This window comes from Tinamus guttatus, unplaced genomic scaffold (assembly GCF_059628265.1).
Source record: "Tinamus guttatus ecotype Peru unplaced genomic scaffold, ASM5962826v1 Tinamus_guttatus_pri_ptg000327l, whole genome shotgun sequence".
Taxonomy (NCBI): Eukaryota; Metazoa; Chordata; class Aves; order Tinamiformes; family Tinamidae; genus Tinamus; species Tinamus guttatus.
Window position 1 is genome coordinate 9,277,855 of NW_028288861.1, and position 25,978 is coordinate 9,303,832.

Sequence of the window (25,978 nt, forward strand, 5' to 3'; positions counted from 1 at the left end):
TCTCCTGATGCCTTTTTCCAGGGGCCTGGCTTTGACGCACAGGGACTCCCCAAAGGAAGAGCAGGCCAACGAGCCCTTCGGTGACAGGTCTCCCAGACTGAGGATTTGAGGGAGGTGAAACTGACCCCCATTTCTGTTGCCCCTCTTTTCCTGTCACGCACCAGCACTGCACACCCTCCTGCAGCTCCCTCAGCTGCTTTTGTTACCGCAATTCTTTCCACTCTCCCCATCTCTTTCCCTGCTCCTTCCCTGCTCCTTCCTCGTTCCTCCCTCTTGCATTCATCCCGCTCAGAGCCCGGGGCTCTGCCCGCTGGGCAGACAGGCTGACGTGGCTCCGCTCCGAGGGGCTCCCCGAGCCCCAGGCGTCCGGCCTTCCAAGGGCCTCTCCCAGGAGAAGCTCCCCTAACTGCCCTTTGACTCCTTTCCCTGCTCTCTAACCTGTCACTGAGTAGCTCACAAAGTGCCATTTGCCAAGAGGAGAGAAATAAGCCCTGGGGGGCCTTGGAAAGTGCATTACAAAGCTAAAAATAACCGTGGGTCAGCACTAAATGAGCCCGCGGCCCTTCTGCCCCCTGCCCCAGCTGGTGCTGCAGTCAGGGGGGGACATCAGCCACCATGAATTCTGTCCTCAGCGACAGCTCCTCTCCCTGCCCTCCGGGCATCTCTGCTGCCAGCGCTGGGATTGCCACACTGCTATAGAAAGAGGAAAACAAAACAAATGAAAAGGAATCTGCCCCAAAATAACCCCTCTGCCTCCCAGCACTCCATTAGCCACAGACAGTTTTGTGAATCAGAAATGCAGAGCAGGAAAAGACCCATTAGCTCCCATGGACTCTCCAACCAGGCAAGTGGGAGGAGGAGAGGTTAGTGCCGGATTATCCCCCCAGTCAAGTCATGTCAGTCAAGTATTTTCAGACAGGAAATTCTCCTCAGACCCCAAATGGAAAAGAGACACAGCCCTCAACAGCCTCAGCTCCTTCACCTCTTCAGAGATCCATCCAGATCTGATTAAGAACAACATACAGAGATGAAGTTACAAAGATCATAAAACACCATAACATCTGAGGTTTAGTAAGATTTAACTAAGGAAATAAAACTAAAGATAAATATTTGATATATTCTGAGAGTCCTACTCCGTGACTTGCATCAGCAGCAGTCTCACCAGCTGACACGAGCATTAAGGAATAAGATACACGAAGCAGAAAGAGGTGTTTCAAATATGGCTGGGGCAGTGCTACTAATTTCAACACCTGCAACAAACAGTGTTTTAAAAGACTACATTCAGGTGTAAAGATTGCAGAGACCAGCACCCAAAAATAGAAGATGTGAAAACGCATTTGCAGCGATACACTCTCTCACTCCCACTCCACTACCCGCCGAGCCCTGCCTATTCAGTACACCAGGTGCACGGTGCTCAGTGAATGAGAATATCAGCATTTCTTTCAACCCAGGGAGCGGAACTGAGCTCAGATTTCGACATCAAGCTTCCCTCTTCAGCCTTCCTGCAGTCTGAGTTTATGGACAAGGGATTTAGTGCCATTAGATTCAGATGCATGTACTGCTAATGATAAACAGTGATGTACACCTTGCGAGCGGATTTCCCAGCTCTAAGCTGACAGACGAGAAATGTGGGCATGCAGAAATAATGAATTCTGATCCAGATTGCACAGGAGACCACTTCTGTGATTGCATATGCTTTTCCCCAGCTTCGTCAGTCCTCCTCTGCACCCCTCTGCCGTCACTCAGCTACTCTCCCATCTTTGCTGCTCTCTCCTGCACCCCCTTCTTATCTGTCTCTGCCATCCAACTCCAGCTCCTCTCATGTCCAAGGAAGCACACAGAGAGCTTAAGACAGGAACCACAAAAGGATACTAACCAGGTAGGGAGGATGAAGGCAAAAGTGATGAGAGCACGATCACGTAGATTTATGCTATGTGTACTGCTACATGCTGTGATTCATTTCAAGGTTTGGGGAGCTTTATTTCTGTAACTATTCATATATAAAAAAAAGAAAAATAGATCAGTGGATAGCAGCTCTGCAGTGGGGAGGGAGAAGTAGGTGGTATCCTCACTTTTATTTTTTAAATATTCCTCTTCCCTTTACAGTAAAATGAGAAAGGACAAAAGTGTCTTCAGAATTGGTTACTGACTGTGTGCTACACACTGTACAGTCATGAAGGATAACAGTCTCTGCACAGAAGTTCATCCAAGTGGATGAGCCTTCCCAGGGCTCTGAGTGGGGCCGCTGCCATCGTGGGCTCTGAACTCCTTCCTAATGGCCCTGCTGATGCCTGTGCGTGCACAGTGGTGTGATACAGAGATGCGACAAACGGGACCAAATCTGGGCAGGATCTTGCAGGCGCACAAGCAGCTAGCACAGCACTTCAGGCAGGGCTAGCTCATCCAGAGCAGGGATACAGGTCAAAACGGCCCACTAATTAAGGCCAGGCGCAAGATAAGCTCTTACCGCGAGTGGGCCTAGAGAGGAAGCGTGAGACGGGTGCGCAGTGTCTCGCTGACCATCCTCAGGAACGGCTCAGCTAACGTCTCCCAGGAATGACATCCTCTCTGGAAACAGGAGGGTGACTTGGATGATCTTCCAATCCTAATATTCTGCAATCGCCCTAAGTAAACTCAGGCACCAGTTTAAAGAGCAGTCAGCGGGATGCTCTTAGAAGAGGCTTCCTGAATTTATTTTCTCAAGGGTTTTAAGGAGAGTCTTCTAGCCTAAAGAGAAAAAAAAATACTATTTGAGATCCTAACTGAAGCCAAGTCTGTGAGAAAAAACGCTAGTCAGCAGCAACATTATTTTAAATTCCCAGCACCTGACACTGGACGGCTGCCATTCTCCTCTAATCCCAGAGCACAACTAGACCGGCCTTTTCCTGCTGCAAGCTCCGCTAGGATACCACCCTTTCCTTTCTTCAGAAAGGCAACCTGAACTGTATCAATGAGCAGCCAGGTGTCCAGCAGAGAAGTGTGACTCATCCTTTCTTTATCACAGCCACAAAAGCCACAACGGACCATGCGGCCCCTGATGACAGGAGATGGGAGAGGGTGACCCTGAAGGTCACCCAACAAAAGCGTTTCTTCCTGTCCTGTGTGTCTTGCCGGGGGAAACTGAGAACTGAGAACGGGACAAGGTTTTCAGTGCTTAGAGCCAGGATCTAGAGACTTGAGTTTTGTCCCTTTCTTGCCACTGACTACGTAGGGTTGAATTTATCCCTTTCATTACTTCACCTAAAAAATGCAGGTAATAAAATGCCTTAAACACAGGGAAACCGTGTTTAAGTGGATAATTATGTATCTCAGGAAAAAAAAAGTATGGATATCTAATACTACCAGCCTTTGTAAAGTACTTTGATTGCTCTGAAAGAAACATGAGATACACAGTTAGTGGTATGCATTAATTAATTATTAATTCTATTATTCTGTAAGGCAGAACACTTGTAATTTGCTAGTTGCTGGGGTCTCTGGGTAAGAAATGCATGGAAGCAACTCTAATGAAACCAAATGCTTTATATGACATACTTCTGATTAGAAATGCTGCAAATGATTTCCAAAATCAGATTGTTAAGAAAACAACATATGGCTTGCCTTGTTCATAAGCATTTCAGTACTGAAGTTGCTTATATAGTTTGGGATCCCCAAGACAAAAGATGTTGCACAAATATCAATGCTGAGGTATTTCAACAGTTCCTCTTGCCAGCAAAAGCTCCCAAGCTTGCTGCATACTTGGCACAGTTGGTGTTTTATTACTTTTACTATTTTTGTTGTCACTGTTTTTAAAAAGTCAAATAATAGTCAATATTAATTATGATTACGGATTCTTTGTTATGTGACATTCTTTGTTATGTTTAAAAGGGGAAGTGAACCCCAGTGACTGTGTTCCAGTCTGGGTGGCGCATTTCTACACTCTCCAATTTCCTCTCCAGTTTCAGCTGGATATAATCTGATTCCTTCCTTTCCTAAAAGATGATGAAAGTGTTGCTCTGCACTGTTAAATAAATGTCATGTTCAACCCTAGGAATGTCTGGATTTCCACGGTAGGATAAGTGATTCCCATATTTTATTCATAATCACCTGGCAAATTTCAAATTAAAAGGCTTACTTAGAGTTACCTTTCAAATACTTGCCTCGGCGATTCTAATCCCTTCTCCCTTCAGTTTTTGTTTTCTCATCCAGCTCCTCTAGTTTAACTAGGAGGGAAGAAGGAGGTGAGGGAAGCCGGTTTCGGCTCCGTGAACAAGCCTGGGGTTGGCGGTGGGGCCCTGCTGCTCCTGGGTGTCCTGCCCGCGCTGCTGGGCAGCACGAGGGAGCGGGACGGGGCAGAGCCTGGAGATGGGGCCTGCAGCTCTGAGCCGGCAAGGGCCACGCGAAGCAAAACCGCCTGCCCAGCGACGCTGGGGAAATGCTGTTTGGGGGCTGAGGGCTGTAGTGGTAAGAAAATAGGGTTTCTGGAGGCAGTTTTGAACCACTGGTTTGAGAAATGGCTGTGATTTCAACGGCAATATCAACTAAACTGGACTGAACCACCTCCAGCATAGAAAGAGCCTCCGGGAGGAGATGAAAGGTTTAATTAATTAATGCTTGTAAAATAGTTTGAGACCCTCAGATGGAACACACTAGAGAAGCAAAAAGACTTAATTATTTTTACCATTGGTATTATGGGAGAGTTAACTGCTTGTTATTGAGATGCCATCATCTTTTTATTCTTTTTGAGTTGGATCTGCTCTGCACACAGCCCCTTTGACCAAAAAATGGCGAAAATATAATCTCAAAATTTGACTAGAATCTTTGTAGAGACTTATTTGCTCAGCCCTGCCATAAAGCAAGAATCAAGCAAAGGCACCTTAAACCAAGCCTAGCACTGAGCCTTTCTCTCCTGCCACAACAGCTCTCTTTCTCCTTGTTTTTCTTCACATTATTTTCCAACAGGAAATGCAGCTGTTTGCTAAATAGCAGCAAGATATTTGTATTGGCATTTTCAGAGTTAACCCCCTGAATGAGCCGAGGAGATATCAGCTAGCTTAGCAGGAGAGGAAAACAGGCTCCAGAGCCTTTCACCTCCCTGTCACCAGGTCCAGCCCGGTCGAGATTACTAGTTACAAAAATGCCACCTGACAGCTTTTTGGCACTCCGGATAAAATGAACCGGGCAAGGGAAGGATGGAAAAATCTCAACCTGAGTCTGAGTCCACTGGGACAAGTATCAACACTACAAGTGGCACTGCTTGCCAGCTCAAAAAGAGGCCAATTGCATTCCTCAGACACGCTGCTTCCAGGAGGGCAGCAGGAACAATGTCAGGGCTGTGTTAAAGAAACTTGCCCTATCCTGCATGTACCTTTCACACTCCAAAATTAATCTAGTGTCTTCCATCAGAAAATATCCACTTTAAGGAACATACAACAGTGGATAGCGTTATCTACAGGCAATAGCAGCTGCTTTTAGGACTGTGCATCAGGAAAGAAATGTGAATTACTACTAGTAAAAATCTGTTATAGCTAACTAAAATACTCTGCAACCTGGCACCATATCCATCCTGTTTGTTTCTTCTGTGAAGTATAGATCACTTGGAAGAAAGCACGAGAAGCTACAATATCTTAGAAACATTTGTGACCCTCCTACGATACCTCAGTACCACTTTATGGTATCCGGATGAGGTGCCCTCTCAACGCTGCAGCCACTGTGGAACCTGCTCTAGCAGTGTGCTGATAGCACTCAAAGAGAATCAGGTTATTTCTCTCACAAGGTGGAATTGGCTGCAGAGCCCACGCTGGCACAAGCTTGAGCTGGAGCTAGACCCTTCTGTAGATGAGGAAGAGAAGCATGGAGGAAGAGAGAGCCGCACTCAAAGGCTGTTTAGACACCTAATGATGCAGACAAATGCCAGCTGGTTATTTTCAAAAAACGCTATTAGGCACCTAAGGGATCAGTAAAACTCTGCCCTAAATCTGACCACAACCAAGCAGAAAATGGGAGAGACTGAAGAGAGGGACAGGTCACTGTGGAAACAGCAAACGTGTCAGCTGCAGCACCCTGGTGCCTGCTCCTCTCCTTTGGTAAATGTGAGGCAGTAGCTTGACCCTTAACAAAACAGGAATGAGGTGCCTCAAATTCGGCATGGCATAAAGGAGTGTGGATGGATGTGTCTCTGCTGATCTCTGCACACAGAAAAGCCTTATAGACTGAGGGTTACAATTTACAGAAAGCCCAACAAACTTGGAAAATAAAGCAGTGACCTATTTTCACCTCCATTAACCTACCCCTTCTTTAAAAGCTTAGGCAGGTTCGTTCCCTCGTCGCTAGGCTGGCAGCAGCGGGATGGGAAGCTCAGGGACTCCAGCTGCAGTCGGGTCCCTGTGCACACCGAACAGAGCCCACTCCGTGTTCATGGCTCAAAGCCAGCTCTGGCGGAGCTGGGGTCACAGCAGGGTTTCAGCTAAATCATAGTGGGACCAGCTCATGGGGATGAGGGTGATAACAAAGCAGGGTCTGACTTTCCATGGAGACGGATATGCAGTGGATTAAGGGGAGGCTGGAAAAGCTGCTGTACTTGACCTCTCTTCCAGGGTCCCCATTCCCAAATCCCACCTTGTCTGAGAGAGCCGGTGCCCAGGCATCGAAGACTGTGAAGGCAAGAGGAGGTTCAGAGGATCTCAACAACAAAGCGCTGGCAGCCCCACTAGAGTCGAGCTGGGAAATGCCATTGTTCAGGGACGAGGCCACGACCCCACAACCTGCTCTGCAGGCACTGACCTCTGCCACCAGCGACCGAGTTCAGCCCTTAGGTTCAGCTTAATCCTGACCTGCAGCTCCACCTTTTAGCCCTTGCCTTCCCAAAGAGCTTTGACAAGACACTGAACTCTTGACCTACCGAATCCCCTTTCAAGTCAGTCCTGATCTCCCTTCATCTCCACCCACCATTTCATCACTTTGAACTCTGCCAAAGTCCACTCATCCTGGATCTGCAGCATCCTTCTTACTCTGCTTTGGAACATCAGCATTAGCAACACGACCCCCACGTAACTCCTGCCCGTTGCGATTTTGTTGGCTGCACAGATCAGAGCCGCCCTCCATGCAGGCTGCCTCTGCTACGGCAGCCCAGGCTCTCCCCTCCTCCAGCTGTGCTGATGCGCCTCCCTCCTAAGAGGCTCTCACATACTTTATTCATAACAGCTCCAGCCTGCAAAGATGCTGAAACAGGAAGCCAAATGACTGCTGCGCGACCTTGGGAATGCAAATTCCATGTGTTTGTGAAGTCAAAGCAAGCCATTTCCTTCCCCGGGCCCTCCTCCCTCCGCAGGCGTGCAAGCCACAGCTAATGGGAAAACACGGAGGCGCGCACAAAGCCCTGTCGATGTTAATTGCCAGGAGCTGAGGCCCAGCCGTCCTGTTGACTAATTTGTCAGCCGCTGCTGACTCAGCATTCTGGGGGGACAGTTTCTCTCAGGCGCTCAAGTGCACGGGGAAGTAAATGGCTCTTATTGTTCCTCCCTTCCCTTTCCTGGTGTCTGTATTTGTGGACAATTCCTGCCCCAGGCTTGACCTTGGCTTCAGCAGTGACTCAGGGCTCCACTTGCCACGGCTGCCAGGCCTCCCCTGTGGCCCTAATGGGAGGAACAGGCTCCTGAGCGCGGGGAGAGAGGGGGGACGTGTGGCCCGGGCTGGAAGCAGAACGGAGATGAGGGGAGAGGGCTGACCCAGATTCCGCGCGCTGCGTGAAACAAGGACGAGTTCAACAAGCAGCCTCTGTCTGGAACAAATGTCCCTAAATCTGTCCGAAATATCCAGGACTTCCTCACTTAGCGCTGTCTCTGTTCTTTGCTTCAGCAACGGATCTGGGTGCGTGCCCAGGCCGAAGCGCTGCAGCCAGAGGCAGAGAATGGCGCTGGCAACCTGTGGATGGCACGCACATGCCGGGGCGGCCACTGCGAGCAGGAGCAGCGGCACCTGCACCCCTCCACGCTGCGGCGCACGGGCACGCGGCCCCGTACGGCGGCGATGCCACATGCACCTCCGCGCACGCCACCCCACCCGGCAGCACAGGCGTCTGGGGCAGCAAGAGACAACTGGGGTCTGCCAGCTTAGAGGGGAGCTGAATTTGTGTTTGTGGAAAAGGTTACCGGAAAATAAAAGAAAAAGGTAGGATAAAGAGACCAGAGTCATTTGGAGCTCCCCTCAGGCCACACCGCAAGCAGAGAAGGGTGCTCCTGGGGGGCAGCTCACGCGTGCCTGTGCCAGTGCCCACGTGCCAAGAACGCAGCGCGCTGCGCTGTCCCTGCATCGCTCCTGCGCGCCCACGCGCCAGCCCCGAGGGCACGTGGAGGACAGATGCCCTCACCCACGGACTGGTAGCCCCTGTGCTGCCCTTCAGCAGGGGCTGGGACTAGACGATCTCCAGAGGTCCCTTCCAGCCTCAGCCATCCTGTGGTTCTGTGCGCTGACTGCCCACATACAGGAGCACACACACACGTGTCAGTACGGGCACACCCGTGCCACGCGGCTGCGTACTCTGCCCCGCTCTACCCGCATCCCCGGCTCCGCAGCTGCATCAGTGCTGCCGAACTCGGCCAGCCACAGCAGAGCCCGCCATTCCCGGGACAGCGGCTGGCGGAGAGGACTGCGGCACTCGCAGCGCCGGAGCGCTGGTGTGCACAGAATACGTCTTGGCAGGCAAACACGGCCAGGGATGCTGCTGGGGTTTTGTCTGGAGCTGATTAAATAATTCATTATCAGTAATATTGTGAATTTTGGCAATATTTTCACTGAACAAATAATCACAAATACATTTCCATTATTTAGCCAGCTCTGGCTCTGTCCCATTCAATTTAATATGCAGACTTTGCTCTCAGGTAGGAAAATAACCTGGATCCTGTAAGGCATATGGATTCCAGTAAGTTTTAGACAGTTTCCCAATGAGGAGGTGGCACATATATAATTGCCTCTATATAAGGAAGAGCTTTGCTATACTCTGTTTTTCTAACCAGTCTGGATATCCCGACAGTGTTATTAGGAGACCTAGAGAGTACACACAGTATATACAATTTTGGTCTGCATCTTTTCTTAAATTCTTTGTTTTGCAGCTTTTTCTCAAAAGAAATGATTTTTGTCTTTCTGATGAAATCTGCTTGACCCATATGCTCTATTGGCTGTGAACTGGCTGTTTTGAACAAACGTCTCTTCTTTTGGAGAGCATCTTGTGTGTGGTGGGTCCTCTGAAGAGGGCAGGCATTTTCCTGTCAGCGTCACTGCTATGAGGAGGCCTTGGAAAACAAACGTTCCAGGCTCCTCCTGATGACTTAAAGCCCTTCAAACGCGATGTAAAAGAAAGCTTTGCAGGATAGACCTGTGCTTTCTTCTAAACTTCCTCAGTATACACCACTCTGCTCCTGATTTGCAGTAGTCCAGGTAGTTGTTAGACTCTTAAAGAATTTGCTTTTATTCCGGGATTTAAGTTTACGTTCTCCAGCTTTTTTTTCTGTCCATTCCAGTGTAGTTCCAAATCTCTCTTCTGGGAATTTCTCAACTACACTAGTGAGTCTGCATACTTTCATATGGCTCATAAAGAGCTCAGGGAATCCTGAGAGATTCGGAAGTCCATAATGAATAACTCAAAAACTAATCATTCAGCCTCATAAAAATACTGAGAGGCACTAATTTCGATTGAGGACAAATCAAACAAATGTGGCACTTCTGAGCTAAAGCCATTTTAAAATAGGATGTTCCAACAAATCACTGTAAGACTTTTGGGGAGATAAAAACTTTCTCATTTTCCAGACATCTCCTTTATTAAATATTTTGTCCAGTTCATTGCAGTCTCTCTGTATTAGGCATTATACCAAACACTAAAAAATATCAGATAGAGAAGAAGATGGGAGTGATGATTTTGGGATCTGAATTGTTACAGAAAATTACTTTATGTTAAACGGGACTCATGGCCATGGTCCCATAAAAGTGAATATTTATCACAGAGAAAGACAGACCATTAGTCTTGGCTGTGCTCTATGCATGAATTAAGTCCAAGGGCAGACGTGGCCTTGAACCACCTTTGCTGTCACCAGTCGCGGCGCTGCTTTTGCCATCGTGCTCTCTGAGGTAAATTAGAGCAGCCAAATGAATCTCCCTGATGGGGCTCGATTCTTTCTAGAGATGTCCTGATAACCACCACACACAGTGAGACAGCGGCGACCGTTGCCATAACGTTGACCTCTGCACCCACCACCACCGACCTGCAACCTGCACCTGCCTGGCCACCTTCGAGGAGTGAAAGCCTGTGCAAGCCGAGGGTTAGCGACGACCAGATCCACACGGCTTTATTCCTACTGCAAAACATTTCCCTGTTTTCCTAAGAAATGTTAGCTTTTGTTCCCTTTCCTGAGAACTGAGAATGTTTCTCCAATGCAGGAGGAGCTCACAGGAAAGGAAAACGCTTTTTTATTTTAATGTAGGTCCTTTCATTTTATCTATGAAAGAAAACAGCTTCTTCAACCATCAGCTTCTCATGTGGAAATTATGATTGCTATCAAAAAGTTGGAGCCCAGCAGAGAGAAATGAGGACATGACCCTGAAAATCCTTCCTCTCTGTCTCCTTTTTTCCCTGTCTTTTCTCCCCTTTGCTCTCCATCCTAGTCCAATATTCTCCTTTTTAAGAGGAATCGAGGATTCCAGTAACAAGCATTTTAGCACCAAATACATCTACTTGAAAAGCTGGCTAGTTTGGATCCAGGGCTCTATACCACCCACTTAGCTTCTATTTTAGTTACTGCTGACATATCTTTCAGTCTCTGCATGGGATTAAGCAGACAGGTTACCAGACAGTTCTGTCCACTCAGTATAAACCTGCATCACTGGATTCCCACCCCTTTTCTTCCACTTGAGAGAGCTGCAGGCTTCCCCTCCTCCCATTTGCACTTACGACAGCTTATCCCAAAAGGGCTACGTTGCTCGTTGTCCCTACCCTTGGCTGGGGACTTGCTAACCTATATAGGTTGCTGCTATAGGTTGTTGCTCCCTATATAGGGAGCTGCTAACTTATAGAGGCCCCATTCTGCTCTGAGACTGAGATTAAAAACCTTTCCTGTCTGCACATCAAGGAGTTCTGCTTCTGCTGCAGTTTCCAGCAAAGCCTTGGGAAGCACAGGCAATAGGAAACAAGGCCCCAGCTCTGCATAATGAACTATTCTGAAAGAGGGAAAATGAAAGAGTGAAATTTCTACAAGCTCAGGAGATAAGAAAGCAGTTTGCCATCACAGCAAACAAGCAATTTCACTGGAAATCGCATGGACACGAGGTCTTAGGGGGTCCTTTTCTTTGCTTGAATGCCCTCTCCTTTTCCCGACCGGAACAGAGAATCCTCCAGTCCCTCCTGCTGCTTCCTAAAGGGGCCCCAATGAATCAGGGCAGCGCAAGGTGTTTCTCCTTTGGGTGCTTCAGGCAGTGCAGCGCGGGGAAGGATGGAGGGTCAGTGTGAAACTCTGGCACAGCCCCATCCTGGAGGCAGCCACGCAGCCGCGCTGCCCAGCAGAATTGCCCCCTTTGGTCCCAGCCACACATCAGCAGCATCCGGAGGGGACTCAGCCAGCAACAGTATCTGGGTACCAAAGTAGCATTAAAAGGTGGCTTACACCAGTCCCTAGAGCCCTCCTCCCCTCAGCTCAGTTTTAAACAAGCTGTTCTGAAGGGATGGAGAGGAAACTCCTGTTTCTTTCATCCCTCTCCTTGGTGTGCATCTACCCTCTCTTTGTGCAACCTGAGATAACCTCCCAGTGCCTTAGGTTCCCCAGCTGGAGCTAGTAACACTGGCTGCGTCCCAAAGAGATGGGCTTGTGGGGGTGGCATCTGGTGATTTTATGTTTACAAGCCCTCAGAGATCCTCTTATGGACTTGCTAGAGAAGAGCAGAAGACTATTTTGATTGCTGCTCTCTCCCGTAGGCCACCTCCGTGCTCGGGTCAGCATGACGCCCTGCCTAAGCCTCCTGTGCCCTTTCCATGGGCACTCGCTCGTCCTCGGCACAGCCTTCCTCACGCAGGCTATTTCTGCCCCGCGCTCACCGCATGCTGGGCTCTCTAAATCCATCACAATCCAGGAAGAGGTGATTCCTCCTCGGCCTGCCCTGCCCAGAGCAGCTTGTCACCTACTCAGCAAACTGGGCCAGACTGCGCCAGCTTTGCCTCTGCTCGGGGAATTACGTGCTAAGATGGTTCCTCCTGCCCTCCCCCACCGCCCAGCCAGCAACACAAGCGAATGCTTGTGAGCTAATCCTGGGCAGAGACTTTATTAAATAAACACAACTGGTACCCGTGGCTTGTTTGTTTGGGGTTGCTTTTTTTTGCATTTGCTATCTTTGGAAAGCTAATCCCCTGGAGTTCACCCAGCATTTCAGTCACCTCCAAATAACACTTACTAATAATCTTAATAAATCCATCTCCTAAGCAGCAGCCACTACTGCCTGGCACTGAAGTGCACCGAGCACCTCAGCAACTCGGCTTCAGCTGCCACTCCTGCTTATCTGCAGCATAAATGAAAACTCACACTTGCTCAACACGTCCCCACATCTCACAGAATGGCTTCCTTGGGCTGTGTGAGCAAATATACACCGTGAAGGAGGTAGTGGTTGGGGGATGTGACTTGCAGGTTTCCCCTCTGCCTCTGCCCCTCACCCAAAACTGTTGCTGAGCGTTTTCACAAGACTGCCTGAGAATCTAGCACGAGAGCGCTGTGTTAGATGAATCTGTAGGCATAAACCGCACAGCAACTTCTTGATTCCTTCTGAAAAACAAACACACTATCTCTCTGATAAAATAATACTCCTAACCAAAGCTGGCAAGTCTGGGGATATATTCTGCACATCTCCAGCGCCTGCTCTGGTGATTGTTGCATGTGACTTGGTGTCAGGGCATAGAGAGTCTGTTCTCACCTATTTCTTTGATTGACTGTGTGAAGTTGGGACAATCAACAAAAACGGAGATTCATTAAGCACCAAAAAGGGATCATGACCAACATGCACATCTCATCCAGAGTTACAAACCTACCACTCTTCCAAAGTTCAGCAGTCCCCAGAATCTATTCAGGGCTCTTGTTTTCAACACCGGGTTTCCCCGGGTGCTTACAGACCCTCCGGCGGCGCTGAGCGGCTCGGAGCTGATCTCATGCTGAACACGCTTCCCCCACTTTGCTCCTGAGGAACCTCAAACTAGCAGGCAGATTCCTACCAAATGAGTCTTTGCACAGAGGCTGCTTCAGTAAGAGCCTCAATTTCCTTCAAAACAACTCTGTAAGAGGCACTGCGCTGCCTAAGTATTAACCCTAGTGTCACTGATGGGGAAATTAAAGAACAGTGTGAGTTACTAGTTTAAAGTAGATATACCAGTGGCAATTCAGGTACCAAGAAAGAAAAAGTACTGGAGATTTCTTGCGTGTTGAACATCAGTCTGCACACACCTCTTTAAGTTTAATGATTTAATTGCAGCTTATTATATGCTCTGAGATATCTGGATGACAGACATTACACATATTAATACTTTAGCTTTTCTATATGCCTCATTTAAAGTGGTTGATATTAGGGGCGGCTTCCTCTGTGTGCCACTGGTGAAATACAAACCTCGCTGCAGCCTGCCTTTTCTTTCCGTTTTTCAATATTCTGTGTTTCATGGGGGGAACGATCGCACAACAGAGCATGGCAGAAATTCATCTCACCACAAATAAAGAGGGGGAAAAGCTTTCGGGAAAGATGCCAGGGCCAGATCTTGATAACACTAATGGAAAAGTGAGGCAGTTCTGACCCTCCACCAACAGAAATGGATAGAGAAGGGCTGCACTGCTGCTGCCCTGCAATACTGGAACTGGCACAGCAAGGGCTGGGCAGAACGAGAGAATCCTATTTCTAATACAAGCTCATCCTTACTTACTGCCATCTCTTCAGAGCCGAGGCAAGGTTAAGCCAAACACTAAGGGAATTAAGAGGTTTGCAGTTTTTATCCTACATTAACCATTTGGCCTCACCCTTTCAAGCACCTGATTAGGATTTTGCCAGCTAAACCTTCTTCCCAGTCCCTTATGAGCCGCAGGGGAACTATAGCTGCATTTGGGGGGGTGGGGGAGAAGGGGAAGTTATTTTTGTCTTCCTTTCCTGTGTTTTGCTCTCTGAGACTTTGAGTGCCATAGGCAGGGGCAAAATGAAAGGGAGCCACTAACCCAGACTGTCTGCGGCAGTTTACAGTGTTGGGGCCTGCTATGTAGTTAAAAAAAAATTAAAAAGGAGGAAAAGAAAGAGAAGATTATGCAAGAATCACAATGTGCAAAAGGGGCTTACTACATACAGGCGGGTTAGATTACACTTCAGACATTTTTTATTGGAGCAAGAGTTTACAATCCTGTGGGAGAAAAGATAGGGAAAGGGAAATAAATTACTAGGAAGAGAAGACCAGAGAAGGCTGTAGACAGCAGAGAGAGGAAGAAAAAGAAGTACTCTCATTTTCTTCCTCATTCGTATGTTTGAATCGTGAAGCCCCTTGCTGAGCAAGACATAAATGAAATGTGAGCTATCCTTACATTTCTTTCTCCCTTATCATAGGAGAAAGGAAAATTGTGCACTCAAAGAAATACAGCGCACGCACTTAAAAGGAAAAAGACTGAACAACACAGACATGGGATGACAGATAAATATGAAGACACACAGACACATGTGGGCATTCAGCCACTGCCACGGTGCACACAGATGAGAACAGAAACAACACGATACACTTGTGCATGCAACAGAGCTCGCACAGGCACTGGGAATAAAAGCAGCAATAAAATCCTTCTAATAGTGGTGTTTTGTGCTACGAATTGGTCTTCACTGTCAACTGAGCAAAAAGCTGCTCCTGGCAGAGCCGTGCTCCGCGTCTCCGGCACGCCGGCACGGCCGCGCACGGCGGCTGCCGCGCACTCCCTCGCTGCCACGGCCGCGCGCTGGCAGCCCGGCCGAGCTCTCTCTGCTCTCAGAGCCTGCAAGCACAGCTCTAAAAAGGGCTCTGCAAGAGCACCCGTACAGTTAAAAGGCTACCAGCCTAACCTTCCTTTTCCATTTAAGCTTTAATTCCCCCACCGTTGCTGATCGTGTGCTGATTACCTGCAGTCTTGCAATGCACAGGGCTGTACCTTAGCTATGTGTGCGTGAGTGTACGTTCTCCCAACGTGTGCTTTTCTCAGTGACAATGCTGACAGAGATCCTGAGTGTCGGGCGGCAAAAGCTGCAGACAGTTTCCCATAAGTCTATTTCTGGTGCAATGCAAGTGCATGAGCATCAGGCTGGATGTATATTTAACTCCACATGTTTTAATCCAAAGAGGTCAGGAAATGGGAGCATGAATGCTCTTGTTGTGGCAGATGGGAATGTGTTGGATTGCCCACATTGTCAGGCAAGGGGCCCCGGGCGATGGAGGTAGTGCTGACATCATTGTCTCTCTCTGCCTCTCGCCTGGAGCTGCAGACAGGGAAAGCTGTGCAGTCACTAACCCTTTCCTGCCCGAGCTCGGCACTAGCAGCCTTTTCCACAATCTCTTCTTTGTCAGTGTTTCTACAGACCCAGCCAACACAGCCGTCAAAGAAAATTGCTTTGGGCCTGTTGAGGCTCTGATATTTCCTTTCCAAAAGAAATAAATTGTATCAGCTGTTGCAGGAGAAGGTTAATTGCCTGGTAGTACCTCTCCTCAGCTACAGAAAAACATAAGCCCCAAAAGAAATCCTTGGCATTTATCATGCAAATATACAGATAAGGGTGCACAAGGACACAAACCTTCTGCTATAAGCACTCAAACCTAAGTAAATTTAGGACCTATAGGCTCCTTGACATCTTAAAACCCTTGTCTCAAGGCAACTGCACAGACTCGGGGACAGGCTTTAACCTCTGCATCTCCAGGGCTTCCAGCAGCTCTCAGACCTTCAGGAAATGGCAGGGGCACAAGCACAGTTTCATGCAGATATGGAACCTCTCTGCTGTGCTCTGCCTCGCGGGGCCCCTGCTCCCGACCTTCCCATGCTCCCCTCGCCCTCACCACACAATCCCCCCGCCTGAGCGGTACCACAACGGCAGGGAAATCCCTGCAGGGCAGCTAGACACCCGCAACCCAGGGACTTGAGCAGACCCGAGAAGTGAGTGTTAGGTGAGGGGAGTGATGCTGGCGCTGTCGGAGAAGTAGGGAACCCAGCACAACTCAAGGGCTTCATCTAGCAGCCATTATAAATCCAAAGAGTCAGCGCACGTCTGAATGTTGCTGTGTAACCACGCACTGCTCCATGGTTTTTAGACTCTGTGACAGCTCATCATCTCAGTCCAGACTGACAACAGAGCAAGCTAGAGACTTTGAACTGGTAACACCCATTCAGCAGCTACTGGGAATTTTTAAGAGCCCCTTTTCCTTGCATATCAACCCTTTTCTTCACCATTCTTCAAAAGGTGGCGTAGAAAAAAAAAAAAAAAGATTTTGCAGGGAACAACTGGATTATCTATTTGCACTGTTCTACATACAGCAGCTCCCTAATGATTTGGGGTCATTTTCTCTTGTTTATTCCTTTTTTATTCTGGCAACATTAAAAGGTTCTAGAATACCACTTGCTCACTGTTCAAATAACAGAGCAGGACGAACTCCCCTTGCCCCAGTAATGCCAGAGAATCCCACAGAGGACACTGACCTCTCCTTCACTCCCCCGTTTTGCCCGGGGATTACAGCAGTCTCAAAACAGGCTTGTCCACGCACTGGCTGTGATTCCCAACCATCACAAGGTCTTTTACGAAGCAAATTTCCTGATTTTTTCTGCATTCCAGTTGGAGCTCTGATGCAAAAGGACTCGACACTGTTAACTCTTTGGAGTAGGAACTTTGCCTTCTAACCTATCCACAGATGTCCCTTGTACAATATTCTGTTGTAAATGAAATAATGATTTGGCCATGTGTATGTGTGTGTATTGAACTGCAGAGGGATGTATGAGGCAGAGGACAAGAATGGTTTGAAATACAGCATATTATCTCATAACAGGAGTCATGAAAATGGGAAATGAGGCAGATCCTCAGTGTCATCTGCAGCCCCTCTGCACTGACTTACCCACGGCCTCAATGCAGGACTATGCATTTGCTACCTACACACTCTGCTCGGCTCCACGTGGGAAGAAGGGCAGAAGCAGAGCATACAGCAGCGCTGCCGCCGGGATGGCAGCGGCAAGCACTGCCCGGGTTTAGTACATCACTTCAGCTCCTCCAGTTCTGCTGGGACCCACGTTAGCTCCCAGCTAGATCAGAATCTGCAGAATAACAAAGCAAACCTGCAGCCATTTCCTGCCCCTGTTCTCCTAAGCAACATTTATTCAGTGCTTATCCAGCATGTTTTGTGTAACACACAATTTGGTGACACAAAATGCATCTCTGCAGTGTATATGTCAGGTGCTTTTATGAGACATTTGCATGGATGTGTAAACGTGGGTGACCTATGTGTGTCTTCATCATGGTTTTGTTTTGCATGTATTATAAGGAATGTACAGCCCTCCGGGTGTCTTCCCCAGTACCCGACACAGCTTCAGGGCATGTGACTGACTGGAGGGGCTGTAGCACTAGGGACTGAGACGTCCCCCTCTGAGCAGGACTCTCTGAGCACAAGGTGCCACCGGGCTGCACATCCTCTGGCTGAAGCACAGCATCTGCAAGGAGTTTCTCCAGATACCAGACACAGCCCATGAAGGCACCTACTGCCCATCCACATCCAGTGCCCCAGGTGATCGAGGAGAAGACAGGCCATTAGGAGGTGGCAAGAGAGCCTTAGTTGCAGAATAATGGGCAGAAAGCAGCAATGCCAATTTTACACCCAGTGTATGATTTGATAGTCTCCATTATGTGCCATGGGCAACACCTTGTTAGCCCTAGTGATCCCCTGTGAGGTGCAGGAAGAGCTGTGGTGGCTGCGAAATCAAAAGCCTGCCTTTCTCAGGTCCTCCCTTGTTAACAAAAGTAATTCAGCAAATCCTGCCCCACTAGCCTTGGACCTGGGCTGCAGAGCAGAGAGAGGAGTTTAAATCACCCCTTGGGCCTGCGGGGAGCCCAAGGAGCCCCTGGAAGTCCGCAGGCCCTGGGACACAGCACCGGGACAGGTCCAACACCAGGCACAGGAGCAGAAATCAGAGCGCGGGTGCGAGTGCTCAGGGCCCTGCGTGTGGTTTGGCAGCTTGGCCAGGTTAGGTGGGGTGCCTTTCCGTGGGAGCAAAGGTGCACACATGGGATTGAGCAGCAGTTGGTTCCTGCTGGAAACAGCAGAGATTTTTTTGCTAGGAAAGGGTTAACCGGAGTGCCCTTGCTGAGCTTCATGTCTCCTTGCATTCCAGGGTAAATGGTGTTTTGCAGAGCGCGGTTACCTATGGCAACAGCAGAGGGGAATATTGCAGCGCATCTTCTGAATCACAGGATTTACAGCCCATATGTTTATTCTGCAGTGAAACACTTCCAGCTCTCGCTTCTGATGTGAGCTGGGAACCGCGAGAGGGCTTTGCAGAGCCATTTAAAAGGCATTGTGAGCTGGGAGCAAGGCATTTTTAATCAAAGGGCTGGTTCAAAAAAAAAAAAAAAAGGAGAAGGAAAGGAAAAAAAGAAACATAGCAGAATCAGAGGAGCCTCCAAGCCTCCAGAATGAACTACACTACCATGAAGCGTACCTGTATTCGTGCCCTACCTTCCATTAATAATCCCCATTCAATTTCATGGCTATTCGACATCTCCCTGAATTTCCAGCCCCGGAGTGGCTGTTCTGTGGCCGCTGCAGAGCAGCCAGCAGTTCTAAGGCTGGCACAGCCACCTTATAACCCAGCAAGTGAGGAGGGGCATCTCTCAAGGGCCTAAAGGAACCTTTGTGTTTTGGGCAATACCTGAATGAGGTATTGCTCTATAGACACAAGGCATGTGTTAGAGCAGCCTGCTTTTAACACAGACGTGTACTCCCAACACCCATATCATAAACTGTACTAATGCTTTTCATTATAGTTCCATAACACTTTGAACTGGATTTTTTTCTTTCTTTTTTTTTTTTTAATGATCATACCTGGAGAGGATGCTGTGAGTCTGTGAAGGCTTAGGCATATTCAGGGCATCATCTGAAAAACAAGAACACAAATGCTTTTATATACAATTATAAAATGCCAATGGTTTCACTGGACTGGTTGCCTCTCATCTCATTATTTCTGAGAAAATGAGCAGTTCTAGCCTGGCTAAAACATGGAGGGGAGATCATCTGGGAATTCAGGAAGCTAAAGGCATGAGCCAAGGAGCTGTGGTTGACTGCTTGAGCAAAGATTCATTTCACCTAACTCCAAAAATCCTCTAAAATTTAGGAATCTATTCTAGGCCCCCTCTATAGACAGGAGAGATCAATTCAATTGTACAAAGACAATTCACCACACCTGAGAGAAATACCTGCATGTCTGAGTGCGCGAGTGCAGGTGCATCTCAGAGCATTCAAGGCAATGTTGTTATCCTGGTAAAGGCTGAGGCCAGCTCGTTCCAAACACAGCCAGACAGTCGCAGATTGAATTCACATGGAAACGTCCAATTTATACTTTTCTCTCTGGAACTTGAACGCTCCCATATGTTGCTACTTCTTTACTCTGCTATATATTAATCTTGTGATCTCAAAGCTTGAGAGGGAAACACCGTCTTAGGTGAGTGAGAAGCCGGACATTTTAAAGGAATCTGCTACTTGTGTTTAAGAGAGCAGAGGCAGGTCACTGCAAACTGTACTTGCTGTAACCTAAGAGGGATTTGCCTTGCTGATAAATATTTAACAGGAAGACTGATGGGTGATGTCTTCTGTGGACACTCTTTCAATGGTTTTGAAGCAATAACAAAAATTTTGCTGTTTTTCAGGGATGTAGCTCCAATTATGCACTTTTTTTTTTTCTTTCAGAGAGGGAAAGGGCAAGAAAAAATAAAATACAAAACTCTTGAATCACTGGGCTTCTGTGCAAACCCTCAGAATTCAGATACAGGCACATCTGTTTAACTCAGATTTTTCTTCCAATTGGCTAAAAAGAAAACATTTACCTTTTCTTATTATTTTCCTTTCCCTCAATTTAGAAAAGAAAACAGAATCTGAGTTTATTGATCCAGTGAAATTTATTTGGGAAATGTCTTTGAAGCTGTGAGCTAAGATAAACAGTAATTCACGATATATGCAGCAAATGATCATGCAAATCACAGCAAGGGAGAGAGAGGAAGAGAGTGGGAGGAAGAATTCATCCTTCAGATGGAAAATGAGTGGTTCTTTAAAATAGGAGAACCAGCAGATTATCTGTCTGTCTACCGAAGCATTGCTTTTCTAATGTGCCTATCATTTTTGTACACAAGCATCAAATACAAAATTAAAACCTGAATTCAGTTTGTCTATTCGTCACTCCTGGGCTCAGCGACTTGGCTTGGTGGGTTGCATTTGGGTTTTAGCCTTCATTACAGGAGGGAGAATTGCACAAAGCAGCAGGGTTTGCTTTATGCAGCAAAAACACTCAAGCTTCAGCTGATTTTGGTCAGATGGAGGGAGGGGTCCTTTTCCCTGCAAACAAATCATGGCATTTGCCTTGTTGCTGGCTAATACTGTAAGGTTTTAGGAAAAGAAACAGAATGACTGTGCTAAGGCAAGGCATTTTTGCAGCTGAAGAAGGGAGAGTAGAAACGATTCTTCGTGCAAGCATGAGCGTATGTGTGTGTGTGTGTGTGTGCGCGCACCGGGCTCGTTTCTCATTCTCCACCATTTCCTGAAAACAGGGCTTGGGGAAAAAGCACACAGACACATAACATTTTTCCATTAGCAGTGCAAGCGGGGGGAGGTAATGGGCTGGGGGAGGGGATGGTAATCAGAGATCTGCTTAGTCTTCATAGAAAGAAAAATGCTTGGGCGCCTGCTTCGCCATAAATTGCATCTGGTGGTTGGAGCTACAGCGAGTTATTAAAGCGACTGCATTAAGGTCATAATTCAGCGGGTCGGCAGCCCGCTCGGCAGCCCCTCCTCCACCACGCTCCCAGCCCCGTCGTCGCGGCAAGGCCCCCGCGCCAGGGCCCGAGGCCGCGCGCGCTCGCCGCGCGCTCCGCACCGCCATTCCCCCTCGGAGGGGCTCAGGGAGCGCGCGGCATGGAGGCCATTCTCTTGGCAGAGCCACGGCGCGACGGGGCTGCCCAGCGGGGCCTGGTGGCGCGGGAAGGAGAAATCCCGCTTCCCAGATGGAGCTCGGAGCACAGCAGCGTGCTCGCTCCCAGGCCCCCTTGTCCCTCCCCGCTGCCTCGTGGAGCTGCTGGCTCCGTGTCATGGGATCCCGGGGTGGACGGGAGGGCGCTGCTGAAGCGGCAGCAGCGAGTACGCGCCGAGGCGGCTCGCTCCGAGTGAGAGGCACAGCGGGGACGCGCTTGCTCGCGCACCAAGATGGGCGCCGCAGCGACGGCCTCGGGGGCTGTGAGGAGCGCGGCGCAGATCACCACACGCCACGGCCCGGCCTTTCGCGCCAGCGCTTAAACCGTTCCCCCCGCGCGATAGCTCCCTTCAGATAAAGGCCGCCGTTTAATTTTCTTCTATATAAAGCCAGGCACATAAAACATTCCTGCTAAACGGCCCGGGCATCTCAAACAGCTCTTACGCTAACAAACCGAGCATGTGTGACTAACAGGAAAACTTCAGAAAGGAAAAGCTAATGAGAAAGCTGATACTAACCTTGGCATCGCAGCACCCTATGAAAGCAGAGCTGTGTTAAAAACCAAGACTATTTTCTGAGGGAATCACCTTGCAAAGATCCTTCTAAACACTGTTTTGTGGCGCCCAGCTGTGGAAGGTCACCCTGATCTGATTCTGGTCACTTTTTGCACATGTGACCATTTCCCCCCTTTTCCGGAGGGACAGGAGCACCCTGGCATCCCCCTGTGCTGTCAGTGTGTGCTCCGTAGGCAAGTGCTTCAGGGCTCTGTTTTTGTTGGCCTGGCCATGGGGAGAACAGCAGGACGGCCTGCGAGGCCACAGGACGCCTTCCTTTCTTCGGATGTTAAATATTTTCTTAATGAATCGGAGGAGGACCACGGACGCTGAAAGGGCTGAGATGACAAGTAGGTGCGTGAGGTCACCAGTGATGCCAGCTCCAGAAGAATCCCAGGTTTTCTGTGCGTGTCCCTGGACCTGGGCGTAGAGAACAGCAAGCAAGAGGGCAAAAGCATGCACACCACCCTCCTCGTGGAAGGGAACGATTTCTTGCTCGGAACTCACATACAAGTGTGCATGTTTCTGCAGATTACGTGTCTTAGGGACACTCTAATTTCTCCTTCTGTTTTTCACTGGCAGTAAAAACACCTCTCAGAGCTTTCAGCAAACTACTGCGGGGAGGGGGGATTTCTTGCACTACCAAAATTCATTTCACAAAATTGCCCTGCAGTTCCCTTGCCGCACAGCCATGCTTACAGCCACAAGCAGGGCAGACAAGCAGATCATCCCACCACCTCCCGAGTCGGGGGAGTTTATTCCCTCGGAGATTTTAGTAGAAGCTCGAGATCCCCCGGGAATTAAATCTGCTGCTTGCCTACAGGCTAGGTAATGGCAGGGCAAGCTTCCCACACCACGGCCTCCTGCCAGCGCGGCTCAGCCCCGAGCTGGCTACCGTTCACGGCTGCACAGAGTAGAGCTCATTCTCTGTATCCCATTCACAGGCACTGGCCTTTGCAAACAAGGAGGAATTTAGAATCCTTTTTTTTTTTTTTTTTTTTTCCAGAGAAGAAACCAACCAATAGAGTGAGCAGGAATCACGCTGCGATATACTAAAATAATTCCAAATGGACTTGCCATATATGATGGAGACGGCAACAACTTCTGAGCGCCTCTGATTCAAGGAGAGCTGAGAATGAGCAGCACAGAATTAAAATGCAGCCTGTCCTGTACCCACCCGGAGCCGCTCCAAGTTCCGTGCACTTTCCATTCTGCAGGGCCACTTTGGAAAGGAAACACTTTGTCACTGCAGTCTTTCTGTCTAGGATTTACTGTAGCACTAGATTTTTGTAGCTGGGATGGCCTAAGCTTGTAAAAAAAAAAGTAAGCTTTGAAGGAAGAGCTTGTATGGCTGAAAGCTCATCTGTTTTTCCACAAGGATAAAATGTCAAAAAAAGGGCTATTGCCCCTGCCTGCAAACCTTGCTTCCCTGGAGCTTGCCCTTCATTCACAGAGCCCTTGGGGAATGCAGCCCTTCAGACAAATGCTCAACATCACAGCTGTGGTTGCTGCATTTCTTATTCTGGATAACACAGCCATGAGACAGACATTCCTATGTGAGGTCTACGATTTTCCCCACATGTGTGGATATTAGTCAAGCTCTCATCAGAGTAGGAAAATAGCCGTCTGTGTAGTTTCCACTGACGTTTCCAGCAGCAAGGGGGCAGCAGGGAGCCTGATTAGAGTTTGGACTGCGGGCAGAGCTGACAGGGCACCCACACCGGCTTTAGTTACTTATTTACAGCCTCCTTGAGGCAATGGTGGAGGAAACCCCATTCCTTGAGGAGCCTGACACTGCCAAAGCCCAGGAGAATACAGAGTCCTACTGTACCGCACAGGCTGGCAGAGCCAAAGTGACCTACTAGCTCTTTGGGGTCTATCTCATATTAGTTTCTTTTTCTTTTTTTTTCTTTTTTTTTTTTTTGACACAAATAATCTTTCCTCTTCCAGCATTTATTAGTGTTTCAGGGGCTAGCTAAACTTGAGAGGATTTACACTGCCAAGAAGTCAACTGCTGACATTTCATGTCGAGGGATTTGCTTTGCAAATATACTGTTTTCCACTGTGTTTTTTCAGTGGGTTTGGGAATAGAATCCACCATTTCAGACTTGCAGGTGCACCTGGGTATAGAATAGCCGCTAACCTCATTTCACTTTTTATGGAGTTTGCTAGAGAAGTATCCTTAGCAAATTCCCATCTCTCCAGCTGCAGGGGTGCTGGCTATTCCCGTCCTCACGGGAAGGTCAGCAGGGAGCCTGCCCAGCGATGCACCCCTGGCAGCCTCTCCACATCCTTCCCTGAAATGCCACACTGAGAAACTATCTGTGAAATGGCCCTGGCATTTTGGAAGCATTTCACATCTACATCTGCAAGGAGCACTTGCGGGGCTATTACAGACATGCTTGGGAAATGCGCTAATGAAATGCAGCATGTGCAAATTCCTGCCATTTAGACAAAAATGTAGATTAATATTCGAAGAAAGTCTAAGGGTAGCTTCAGTTTAGCCTGATCTAGAGCTGCTGTCCTTCCCCACAACAAGGTTTCTCACTAAATCACAGCAGCTGTCTCCAGCTCCAGCAGCAAGAGGCGACACAAGGAACCATTTTTCTCTCTTTGCAGCGAGGAAGCAACACAGGAGAGGCACAGAGCAGCACTGAGTCAGGGCTCTGCGGCACAGTAAATTTCTGAGGCTGCCTGGTATTCTAGGCACATCCTTACGGCAATAAACTCCTCGGCATCATATCGCAGCCATGAGAGAATGTGGAGCAGCTAAAAATACAGCCCTGCTTCTGGAAAGGCCGCACGCAGCAGACGAGTGCGTGTGAGCTCCGCAGCGCGCCCCAGCACGCGCGCTGCAGCGGGCGAAGGCGAAGGGCAGCGCTGTGCGTGGTGACGGGCACTGGGCACGAACGCAGCACTAAACCCTCCGGGTGGCTGGCAAAGAGAAGCAGAATTTCCCCTCGCCTACCAGCTTAGCCTGGCAAGCGGGAAAGGACAGGTGGGGACTGGGCTGCATTGCTGTTCGAGGGGCGATCGCTTCTCGGTTGGCTTTACGTAGCGAAACACCCCAAAGATTCTGGCATTAGCAGGCACCATAAATCTCCAGGACACCACAGCTGTGACTGGATTATTTATAGCTCTGCTCTTACACTACCAGCTCCAAAACATCACACAAAGAGGAAGGTAATGAAATCTCCACCTCTCCAGCCGTTGCTCTCTAATCTGAAACGGCATTTCCAGGAGCCATTTTCACTCAACGAGGGAGCCTAGGAACAAACACGTTCTCACCCTCCCACTCACTGTCAGACAACCGCACAACTGGCACGCACGTACACAGCCGCACACACACTCGCTCTCTACCTTTCTCACTGAGAGATGCAGAAAGTCTCATGGATCTGCAGTTTATCACATGCAAACACACACATCCCTTCCCTTTCAGTCACACAAATCCGCAATCACAAACACGTTCTGGGCTAAACTCTTTTTTCACTTATGGTATGCAAATATAAAAGCTGAATATTTCCATTAAGACAACAGATTTACAACCGTGTAACTGAGACCGGAATATGGTGCTGACTCTTTCATACATAAATTTCCATAGTTGCTCCTGAATTTGTCTCTTTCCTCAGCCGCCTCTCCACGCATTAATCATTCAACATTTAAATCAGCCATCCACTTGCTTCTTTTTGCTTTGTCAATGAAAATTGTTCAGCATTAATTATAAAGCTCATTCTCTACTGAGGTTTTCTTGGCTTTTTTTCATTAGTGGGTGGAAGTGTCAATTTACAGTCATCTTGCTCTGTCTTCAAAAATACCCATCCACACTGGAGAGCAGCACCCTCCCGGTGCGAGAGAGCCTGTGAATGTGTGTGCGAGCTCGGAACGTGTGAGCTTGCGAACGTATACGCAGGGTTGGGAATGCATGTGCATACATGTGCATATGTAGGGAAGGTATGGTGATACGGTTGGAATTCCTCAGCACTTATTTTACAGTTCGAGTTTTAACCTCTTACTGAATCTGATTCTTTTCATCCTAGTGATACAGATGATTCCAGGTTTCAGAGCAAAGGGTTTATGGCAACTGTAAATGTATCCCGAGTTGTATATCTTTTGTGACAACAGCACAATAAGGATGTAGGTTTACATAGCAGTAAAACCTCTCCGATTTGTTCTCGGTTTATAATCAAAAGGACTGAACGTTGCTGGTCCAGTGCCCTGCGCAATCCT

General features: G+C 48.5%; 1 protein-coding gene across 1 annotated transcript in view; it reads right to left on the reverse strand.

Annotated features, from left to right (window-relative positions):
• The window catches only part of ANGEL1 (angel homolog 1), a 140,849-nt gene extending 115,720 nt beyond the window's left edge, over nt 1–25,129 (reverse strand). Inside the window, exon 1 of the mRNA XM_088529341.1 lies at nt 25,112–25,129. The gene's annotated coding sequence lies outside the window, so the exon portion shown is untranslated. The remainder of the gene's footprint in view (nt 1–25,111) is intronic.
• Nucleotides 25,130–25,978: the final 849 nt, after the last annotated feature.